This window comes from Theobroma cacao, chromosome 7 (assembly GCF_000208745.1).
Source record: "Theobroma cacao cultivar B97-61/B2 chromosome 7, Criollo_cocoa_genome_V2, whole genome shotgun sequence".
NCBI classification, from domain to species: domain Eukaryota; kingdom Viridiplantae; phylum Streptophyta; class Magnoliopsida; order Malvales; family Malvaceae; genus Theobroma; species Theobroma cacao.
The window spans coordinates 11,322,066-11,333,914 of record NC_030856.1 but is presented as its reverse complement, the minus strand read 5'-3'; positions in this window follow the sequence as shown (position 1 = coordinate 11,333,914).

The window sequence follows — 11,849 nt, the reverse complement described above, 5'->3', positions numbered from 1 at the left end:
TAATATACTTAAGGATCAAATAGACCAAATGTTTATAAAAAACTGATCAAAATTAACTAAATATAAAAGAAAATCAAACCAATCAAACATCAAATTAGTTCAATCGGTTCAATTTTGAACCAATGGATTAAAATTTTATCATTTTCTTTTTACAAATTACAATATTAAAATTTATAAACTTCATCTATAGCTATAAAATATATAAATAATCTAAATGTAACAAAAACATAACATTTGTTCCTTCACTCGTATAATTATGTCTTTTTACATAAACCATTAAATTAACATTTAAAATTCAACATAACAAATAGTCAAAAATAATAAAATTAACATCTACAAAATAAAACTACCTAACATAAGACCATTAATCATAACAAATTATCAACTTGCTTAGGGTGTTTAGGATTTAGGTTTAGATTTTAAAGAAAAGAAAGAGTAAAGTGTAAAGGTGACTAGGTGAGAAAAAAAAAAGTAAAGGATAGGTGGTTAAAAAATAAAAATGAAAAAGTGAAAGGTGGGGAATGTAACTTAGTAAATAATAATTAAAAATTAAAAATATTAAATGTAGATTATATTTTACATAAATTTTAAAAAAATATGTACTTTATATTAAATATATTAATATATATATATATAATTAATTTGGTTTTTTGATTGGTTTGGTTTAAAATTTTAAAACTGAGAACTGATTCAATAAACCAATTGGACTAAACATTTTGGACTAATTGACTCAATGGAATAATTAAACCCAATCGTTTTATCTAAATCACATTTAATTTGATTGAGTAATTGATCTGGTCCAATTTTACTTACTTCTACAGCCAAGAATATATAGACTAAATCATGTTTTGTGTAGTGGTAGTTACCACAAAAACTATTGTCCAAATTGAAATTGTTTGAAATAATTAAGAATATCTTTTGTTAAGCTTTGTATTACAAAAACTTTCTCTACCATTATAAAGCCAAGAACTAAATTGATATCACGAACTAACAAATACCATTTTTTTTTATAAAATTACTGATTAATTAAGTAAAGTTATAAAAAATATATCAAATTAGTGGCAAATATGTAAAATTTACTCTTTTTTTAATGAGTTGAGTTGAAAACTACTCTTATTTCTTTTTAAACAATCCATTTTAGCCAACATAAATTATCTATTTTCTTTTGTTTGACTTTTAAAATCTATTTATTTTCATATATTAAAAAATTAAAAACTCACTTTTTGCTTCAATTTTTTTCTCACTCCCGTATTGAGTATCACAAGATCTGTTTTTTTTCTTAATATAAAAAAGAGAAATACTAGATTTAACCCAATATTTATATCGTTTGAGTTAAGTCTAGACGATGTATTGCAACATTTATTTGTCCTCGAATGCTCAATAATGTTCATTAGCATAAGCTCCTATAAACTAAATTTTGCTTTTAATATTTAAAAGTTCTTTTATTTTTTGTACTGTGCAATGAAATCTAATAAAGAAATAAGTTTGTACCTCAACCCTTTTTAACTTTTAAAAAGGGTTAAGTACCACTAAATTAGGCATATGATTAACATGCACTTTATAGCAAGCCTTTTGTCAAATGGTACATAAATATATTTGGGATTTCATGCAATAGGGAGAATAAGGATAATAACGTAAGTAAATTAACCCCCTGCCTCTTAGGCTTTTTAGCATAATTTTCTCACGATGAGATCAAATATTTATTATACGAATGCTTTAGTTCTCCTTGGGAAACACTTAAGTATAGCTTCCTACGTACCATGACCTGATGATCAACAACATCTTGATTCCATCGTTGGATCGGTAAAAGTTTTTTATTTTAGTAGATAATCGTTAAGTATTAATTTGAATCCTATCGATAACTTACTTTAAATTTTATCAAAAAAATATGTAACATGATGACCAGACTATATGATTATGGAATGTGAATTAATTTGTAGATCATGCAAACATTAACGCCAAATTATTCAGAAGAAAACAGTTTTAAACAGTGAAAACTAGATAAGGATCCTTTCATGCCTGGATTTTTTTCTAGTTTCTTGACATCTTGAGAACAGCCACAAGACTAATTTGTACAGAAAAGATAAGTGGGATTGAAACAAAAGCAACACCGTCCAAAAAGGCCTTGTCCTTTTATTATTGCTATTTGAATCAATCTACGGTACATCACTTGTTTAAGGCATGAATTTATTAACAATTCATACTATTTTTCTAATGTTTAGAGCGTCGAATCTGTGTGCCCATTTGGATGTGGAACCATAGAATGACGATTACAACAATGCAATACATCATCTGGACGTCGAAGAAACCTATATGTCAATATTCAGTTGGGTAATGACTGCAATCAGAGAGCTGCCAAATCGGTCAATTTCTTTCTCTCATTTTTGCTGACACTTTTTAAAGAAAGTCAACCAACTGATGCTAGTTCTGCTCTGATGGACTGATGTGAAGACTGAACAGGAAGCTGTGACCATTTGGTTCAGCTACATACTGCTTTCCATGTTTGAGATGGGACTTTCTTTTTTCATTGTCAAAGTTCTAAGTTAATATTACAGTTATAGGTGGTGAGAGGAAAGTGGGAAGTTAATCTCTGGCTATTCTAGGGAAGTTTGTTTCAGGACAGAGAAAGTTAGGCAATCGGCCAAACTTGGCCTGAAATTTGGTGAATCAGTCTGGGCCATATGCACACATCATATTCTGCCTCCTGGATTAAAAAACTTCAGTGTGAAAAGTTTCTTTGCCTAACTTGATTTAAAGGCAACAGAGAGGGAATCAATTGCAACGAGTTAATTTTAAAGAATTTAATTAGAAATAATTAATTAGGCACTTTATTTAAACCAATTAAATTAATACTTACTGGGCAGTGGTCACTGCCTAAAACAATTAATCCGGCACTTTATTGGGAGGTGATTTTATTGTAAGTATTTGGACCTTTTAGTCAGGGGATTTTGAGCTAAGGGGAGGAAGTGGGAGGCCAGGGGTGGTGGTCGGCTGTTGGGGATGCCCAAGCAGTCTGCCATAGCAGCTAATCATGTCAATAGAATTGAATGTGGACACTGTGCATCCCATCATGTGACTAAGAAGCTGCAAAAATGACCTGTGCCTCTGAGTATGGCGGTGTAGATGAACTATTCCTTAGTGATGGCACAAGTTTACCTATAAATCACGCTGGTTCTACTTCTATCCATCCTTCCTCACATACTTTCTCATCGAACAATATTCTCTGTGTACCTAATGCAAAAACAAATCTTATTTCAGTCTCAAATCTCATTGGTTCTAACCAAGTTTCTATGAAACTTTTTCCATCCTTTTTCCCAGTTAGGGATCTTCACATGAGGCGGTCATTTACACGAAGCCTGAATAGAGATGGAGTCTATGAATTTCAGGACACTAAGCCTCCAACCAAACCGTCTGCACTCGCATCCCTTACACTTAAGATAGATTTCTATACCTGGCACAAAAGACATGGACATCCTCCATCTCAAATTTTGCAATCCATCATCAAGAGTTCTTCTTTACCTCATTAAGCAGTCAAAACTTTTTCCTCATGCAATCATTGTAGCTACAATAAAGTCCACAAGCTGCCATTTAATAAATCCAGTCTAGTTAGTAGAGGACCATTAGAGATCATTTACATTGATGTTTTGGGCCCGTTAAGATAGAGGGATATAGATACTATATTTCTTTTGTTGACCATTTTACCAAATGTATTTGGTATTATCCTATGAGATATAAAACTGATGTCTACTTTCCGTTTCCTTAGTTTAAAAGCTGGTTGAAAACTATTTCAAAACTTCTATACCGTTTCATCTATTCTGATTATGATAGTGAATTCATTAAGCTTCAATTTTACTTTGCTTCATTTGGCATAAAACACTTGCAAACACCACCATACACCCTTTAACATGATGTAATTGAAAGAAGGCATAGAAGTAACTTGAAATTGGTCAAACACTACTGCATCAAGCATCCATCCCATTATCATTTTGGTCATTTGCATTTTCTACTGGTGTCTACTTATTGCATAGGTTGGCATCCCCTATTCTTGGAAATAAGTGTCCTTACTAGCTACTTTTAATCAAGATCCTAACTATACCAAGCTCAAAATTTTTGGATGTTTGTGTTACCCACGACTTAAACCATATAAGACACATGAACTTGAAAGTAAATCTAAACCTTATGTATTTCTTTGTTATTCAAAACATCAAAGTGTCTATTACTATCTTGAACCTTATACAAAAGACTATTTGTATCAAAACATGTCTTGTTTGATGAGTCTAAGTTTCCAATAGCCATTAAATTTTCATCTAGTTTTCTAACTTCTAGTGATTCAAACTTTACTTGGCATCTTGCCTTTGATTCGCCCATTATTCTTCCATCAACAAAGAACTTTACTCAAGCTGCAACTCAGTCTTCTACCCGTTCACTTGTGCCAGTGGTGGAAACGTATATCACTTTTCCTTCCTAAGATCATGTACAACCTTTTACTTTTAGTATTGATCCTAATGTTAATTTGAACACTAATGTGTCTGCCTTACCACAACCTTTAAGCACACATTCAATGGTTACAAGGTCTCGAACTAATTTCTTCAGACGTAAACAGGTTCACCTAAAAACTATGCACCCTTTACCTGAGTCTATTGAGCCTACCAGCGCCACTCAATCAACCTTCTTCATTTGAAGCAAGATATGCTTGATAAATAAACTACCCCCACCAATAACCAGACTTAGAAACTAGTTTCACCACCATTAAATAGAACAATAGTTGGTTGTCAGTGGGTGTTTAAAGTTAAAAGAAATTTTGATGGCTCTATATCTAGATACAAGGCTAGATTAATGGCCTAAGGCTTTACTCAAAAACCTAGTCTGGATTTTCATGAAACATTTAGTCATGCGGTAAAATAAGTCACTATCAAACTTGTTCTTTGCTTAGCAACATAAAAAAAATGGTCCCTCCATTGAATGGATGTCAATAATGCCTTCCAACAAGGTCAATTATTTGACGAAGTTTACATGAAATAGGCCCATGTTCTGTATAAAAAAACCAAACCAAATTTTGTATGCAAACTAAGAAAAGCAATCTATAGTCTCAAACAAGCTTTAAGGCATGGTATCAAGTATTAAGTAGTTTCTTACTCTCATATGGTTTAATCAATTTAGTGGCTGATACATCTCTATTCATTTACAAAAACAATGGTATATCTGCTTGTATGTTTGTGATTTTTTTTTCTCAGTCAATCAATAAAAATTTATTAAAGAAAGGAAAAATTTACAACGGGAAAGTTCCCCTATGAAAGAGGATTAAGGAGCAAAAACAAAAGGCCAATAAACATGGCCAAAACATAAGAAGAACATTTGCAGAACTGGTGGAAAGTTTCCCTGCAAATAAGAAACAAAATAGGGGCAGCAACCTAGCAAAAAACTATAGAGGCAATGCTGCCAAAAAAGAATAAACCAGAAAACATGATGAAGACATAAAATTGGATGAATCTACGATAAAAGAATCCGATGCAAACTACCACCAGGTAGCAAACATATCACTTCGATTAGCACCCAATTTAGCCAAAGCATTAGCAAAGGAGTTACCTTCACGCAACACATGGAAGAAGTTGATGCCTCCTATAAAAAAAAGTAGAGAATCGATCTCATTAAAAACAAGTCTATGCTCCCAATGCCGAATAGAAAAATCATTTACCCAAGCAAGAGAAATTGTCGAATCGAATTCAATTGTTAATCTAGAGTTTCTATAAGATGTAGTGCATAAAGAATTGCCATAAGTTTTGCAAAGTTAGAGTCTTGATAACCAAGAGGTCCAAAGAAAATTTCGACAATAGTACCATTAGAGTTCCTTCGAACTTCTTGACAACCAGCTAGTCCGAGTTTACCTCTTGTAGAATCATCTACGTTGAACTTGAGGTCACCTGTGTTTGGTGGTTGCCATGATATGCCAATGCGAGAGAGAGTCGAAGTCTTTGCGAAGAGAGCATGACAAGGGTCATTCCACCAACCATAGTCATCAATACTGACATTACCATCATTGGCACGAATCCAAAGGAAGGATCATGAATGAATAAGGAAAAGAATTTCATCAGGATTCCATGCTTTACTAGAGAACACCACATCGTTACATGCAAGCCATAAAGACCAAAAGGATGCAATGCACACCATCATCCATCGCCTAAAGACATTGCTTGGGAAAGCACAATCAGCCCATGATTGAATGAAAGAAGAAATTATACAAAGGGAGGCCTTGAAATCCCCCACCATTTAAGAACAAGGCACTAAACCTTCTAGCTAAAAGGACAAGAAATAAGAATGTGATAGCAAGTTTCCAACTCCGTTCCACACCAAACATAAGAAATTTGATCATCACTTAAGGGATTCCATAGAAGGTAAGAAAGTATTTAATGGGAATGGAATCAAGAGTAACATGCCACAAAAAGCATTGCACTTTAGATGGTGTTGATAATGTTTAAATAAAGTGGAACCATGCCTTACCATCATCAGGATGTGTATCCAGGATAGAATAAAAAACCTTAACTGAAAATTGAATTTTGGGTTCATGTTTCCAAATAAGTTTGTCTTCTTTGTCCGTAATGAAGACAATGTTGGCAAGATTAGCAAGGATCTCATCATAATTAGCAGATTCGCAAGAGTAAAGAGATCGTCTAAAAGATAGAAGCCTATTGCTGTTCCAAACATCATATACCCGAGCTTCTTTATCCACAACAATGGAGAAAAGACAAGGGTACTTGAAGTAGAAAGTATTGTCATTAAGGATCCATTTATCAAGCCACAAGAAAATACTCTCCATTACCCATAATCCATATGCAAGCTTGGGTTCCAACAAGGTTATTGACTTTGTTGTCGGAAAGAAGTTAAGAAATATATCTCTAAACTATAGACATTTTGTCAAGGCATGAAGTTACAAGAATCCTTTAGACTATGTTGGTGCCATACTTTTCAAGGATCAATCGGTGCCATAAAGCATTATTTTTAGTGCCAAAACACCACCACCATTTACTTAACAAGGCTAAATTTTTATGGCAAATGCTAGAAATACCAAGACCACCACCATTTGTTAAAGCTAAGTTTTCATGGCAAAGGCTAGAAACACCACCTCATTTGAATATTTAGCTTTAGGCCTTTGAGCTTATTGAGTTATCCCTGGCATGAACCTCATTCATACATGACCTATATGTTATGTTGTCAACAAACTTTGCCAATATATGCATAAACTGATCACAGTGCACTACCAAGCCCTCAAAAGGATATTGAAATACCTTGCAAGAACACTATTTCATGGTCTATCAATTAAGCAAGAAACTGGTTCTCTCTTCAAGTCTTCTCAGACTTTAATTTCACAGGAAATCAACATGATAGAACATCTACGTCTGCATTTGTTATTTACCTAGGTAGAATTCCTTTTTCTTGGTGTTCAAAGAAACAAAAAATTATAACTAGGTCATCCATAAAGGTTGAATATTGTTGTAAAATAGGAAATGTGTAAATATTCTTTTATTAATAAACGTGATTATAGGAATTAGAAATCACCATAATTATAGGGATTGAGAATCATCATAATTATAGGGATTTATTTTCTTTATTCTTTTCCTATTTTAGAGATGTTTAGGCTGTATATATAGATGATGTATTATGAATGAAATATGCTGAGTTTTCTCTTCCTAAATAACATGGTATCAGAGCTGTTTTGGCAAATCTGTTTCCTTTGAAATAGACTTCTTAGTTTTTGGTTCTGTTCCACATGCCGACCATCTATTGAAGATTCACTACGGTCTTCTCTTCTGGTCTTCACGTCGGAAGGTTTCAACAAGATAGTTTGGTATTCTTGTTGGGTTTCGTTACTCGATTTTCAAGATGGCAGAGTTTGTGCCAAAGAAAAAATCAAAGGTAGTGGCTAATGTGATTCTTGTGATGACAAAGATCACAGAGCATAAACTTAATGGTTCTAATTATTCGGATTAGAGCAAGACAGTTCGGGTCTATTTAAGAAGCATTGATAAGGATGATCATATTACTAATGATCCTCCTATTGATAATACAAGGCAAACTTGGATGAGGGAAGATGCACGGTTGTTCCTACAGATTCGAAATTCCATTGATAGTAAGATTATTAGCCTGATTAATCATTGTGAGTTTGTTAAAGAGTTGATGGATTATTTAGATTTTTTATATTCTAGTAAAGGGAATATCTCTCGTATTTATGAGGTATGTAAAGCTTTTTATCGTGCAAAAAAACAAGATAGGTCTCTCACTGCGTATTCTATGGATTTTAAAAGAATTTATGAGGAGCTTAATGTTTTGTTACCTTTTAATCCTAATGTGAAGGTTCAATAGGCTCAACGGGAGCAAATGGCGGTTATGAGTTTTCTTGTAGGTCTTTTTCCAGAGCTTGAGACTGTCAAATCTCAAATTCTTTCTAGTTTCGAGATCTCCTCTCTGCATGACACCTTTACAAGAGTACTTCGTATAGAAAGCTCTAGCTTCACATTGGCTCAAACTAATAATAATGCTATTGTAAGTCACCAGAATAATAGAAGTTGTAACAAAAGAGGAGGAATGGGTAATCGTAACCGAGATGTTGATAGTCATAGTCAAGAGTCAGGAGGAATTGTGTGCTATTATTATCATGAATCGGGCCATACAAAGCGTTTTTGTAGGAAACTCCAAAATAAGTCTCAGCGAGGTCAATCAGCAAATGTTGCAGCTTCTAATACTTTATCTTCTGATAAGAGTATTCTAGTTTCTGCAAATGAATTTGCTCAATTCTCTCAGTACCGGGAATCATTAAAATCCACTACTTCTCCTATCACAGCTATCGCCAAATCAAGTAACTCCACTACATGTCTTATTTCCTCATCATTCAAATGGGTCATTGATTTTGGGGCCTTAGATCATATGACAGGTAATTTGAATCTATTTTCCACTTTTCAATCACATACAACCTCCTCTAATGTTACTTTAGCCGATAGATCAACCTCTTGTGTTCTTGGTTCTGGAACTATTAATCCAATTCCATCAATTTTATTGTCCAATGTCTTAAATCTACCTAAGTTTTCTTTTAATCTAATCTCTGTTAGTAAACTCACTTGTGCCTTGAATTATTGTATCTCATTCTTTCCTGATTTTGTCTATTTCAGGATCTTACGACGAAGCGGATTGTTGGTAAAGGTCTTGAGTCTGGAGGTCTGTACTACCTTGACACACAGGTGTCGAGATCCATTGCTTGTTCAAGTGTATTGACCCCTTTTGAGGTGCATTGTCAGTTGGGACATCCTTCTCTGTCTTCCTTAAAAAAATTATGTCCTCAATTTCAAAATGTATCTTCATTGGATTTTGAGTCATGTCAATTTGCCAAACATCATCGTCTCCCTTCAGTGTCTAGAGTCAATGAACGGGTTATGTCCACTTTTGAGTTAGTCCATTATGATGTTTGGGGTCCTTGTCCTATTATGTCTAAATCTAGTGTTAAATACTTTGTTACTTTTGTTGATGACTATTCTTGTGTCACTTGGTTATACTTAAAGAAAAATCGTTTTGAATTATTCTCTATTTTTTGTGCCTTTTGTGTTGAAATAAAAACACAATTTAATGTTTTTGTGTGCACATTGCGAAGTGATAATGCCAAAGAATATTTTTTCGATAAATTTCAATCCTATATGATTTATAATGGTATTCTCCATCAATTTTCTTGTATTGATACACCCTCTCAAAATGGAGTTGCCGAGAGAAAAAATAAACATCTCCTCGAAGTAGCCCAAGCACTTTTTTTTCAGATGAAAGTTCCTAAACAGTTTTCGACTGATGCTGTTTCCACAACTTATTTTTTGATTAATCAAATGCCTTCCTCTGTCCTTCATGGTGATATTCCCTATACTGTCCTCTTTCCTTCCAAGTCTTTGTTTCCTATTGAACCTAGGATATTTGGTAGTACATGTTTTATTCGTGATGTTCATCCCCAAGTCACCAAATTAGATCCAAAATCTCTCAAGTGTGTTTTCTTTGGGTATTCTCGTCTTCAGAAAGGTTACAGATGTTATTCTCCTACTCTTAATCGATATCTCATCTCTGCAGATGTCACTTTCCTTGAAAATACTCATTTCTTTTCCTCATCTTCTAGTTATGATAGTTAGGGGGAGGAAGATGTTCTATTAGCTTATATTGTAACCCATTCTATCAGTACCATAAATATTCTTGCACCTGATCCTGCACCTGCTTGACCATCTATTGTCCAAGTCTATTCCAAACGACCAGAGGCTTAGACCACATGCCCTTTACCAATCCCTTTGTCGTCAGATCCAGTCTCCAGTGATCATGATCCTAGTCTTCATCTCCCTATTGCTCTTCACAAAGGTAAACGTCAGTGTACTTATCCTATTTTATCCTTTGTTTCTTATGATCACTTATCTTCTTCTTCTAGTTCGTTTGTTGCATCCTTGGATTCTGTTTCAATTCCTAAAATTGTTCATGAAGCCTTATCCCATCTTGGCTAGTGTGTTGCTATGGTAGAGGAGATGGTGGCTTTAGATGGTAATGGTACTTAGGATTTGGTAGATTTGCCTGCTGGGAAGAAAGCTATTGGGTGCAAATGGGTGTTTGCTGTAAAGGTAAATCCTAATGGATTAGTGGCTTGCCTTAAAGCCCGTCTTGTTGCTAAAGGGTATGCCCAGACTTATGGTGTTGATTATTCTTATACTTTCTCTCTAGTAGCTAAACTTACCTCTGTTCGTTTATTCATCTCTATGACGGCTACCTATGATTGGCCTTTACATCAATTAGATATCAAGAATGCTTTTTTACATGGTGACCTCCAAGAGGAAGTGTATATGGAGCAACCACCTAGGTTTGTTGCTCAGGGGGAGTATGGAAAAGTCTGTCATCTTTGAAAATCCTTGTATGGCCTAAAACAAAGCCCTTGTGCTTGGTTTGGCAAATTCGGTGAGGCAGTTCAGGAGTTTGGGATGAAGAAGAGTAAGTGTGATCACTCAGTGTTTTATAGATAATCCGAGGTAGGCATAATCTTACTAGTAGTGTATGTTGATGATATTGTCATTACCAGGAGTGATACTGCAAGTATTTCATCTCTCAAATCCTTTCTTCATACCCAGTTTCAAACAAAAGATTTGGGGTTGTTGAAGTATTTTTTGGGTGTTGAGGTGACAAGGAGTAAGAAAGGTATATTCTTGTCTCAAAGAAAATATGTTCTTGACTTGTTGACTAAGACAGGAAAATTAAGTGCTAAGCCGTGTAATGCACCAATGACTCCTAATTTGCAACTTACAAAAAAAGATGGTGAATTGTTTAAAGACCCTGAAAAGTATAAAAGGCTGGTTGGAAAATTGAAATATCTTACGGTGACTCATCTTAATATTGCATACTCTGCTAGTGTTGTCAGTCAGTTTATGTCTGCTCTAACAATTAACCATTAGGCAGCTTTGGAACAAATCCTATGTTATTTGAAAGGGGCTCCAAGATGTGGTCTATTTTATGGAAATCATGGACACATTAATATTGAATGTTTTTCAGATGCAAATTGGGCAGGTTCCAAAAGTGATAGGAGATCCACTACAGGATATTGTGTTTTTATTGGAGGAAATCTAGTCTCATGGAAAAGTAAGAAGCAGAATGTAGTATCTCGGTCTAGTGCAAAATCAGAATACAGAGCTGTGGCACAAATTGTGTGTGAGGTAGTATTTATGTATCAGCTATTAAGTGAAGTTGGTCTTAAGTCTTCTTTGCCTGCAAAGCTGTGGTGTGATAATCAAGTTGCTCTCCATAGTGCCTCCAATCTCGTGTTCCATGAACGAACTAAGCATATTGAAATTGAT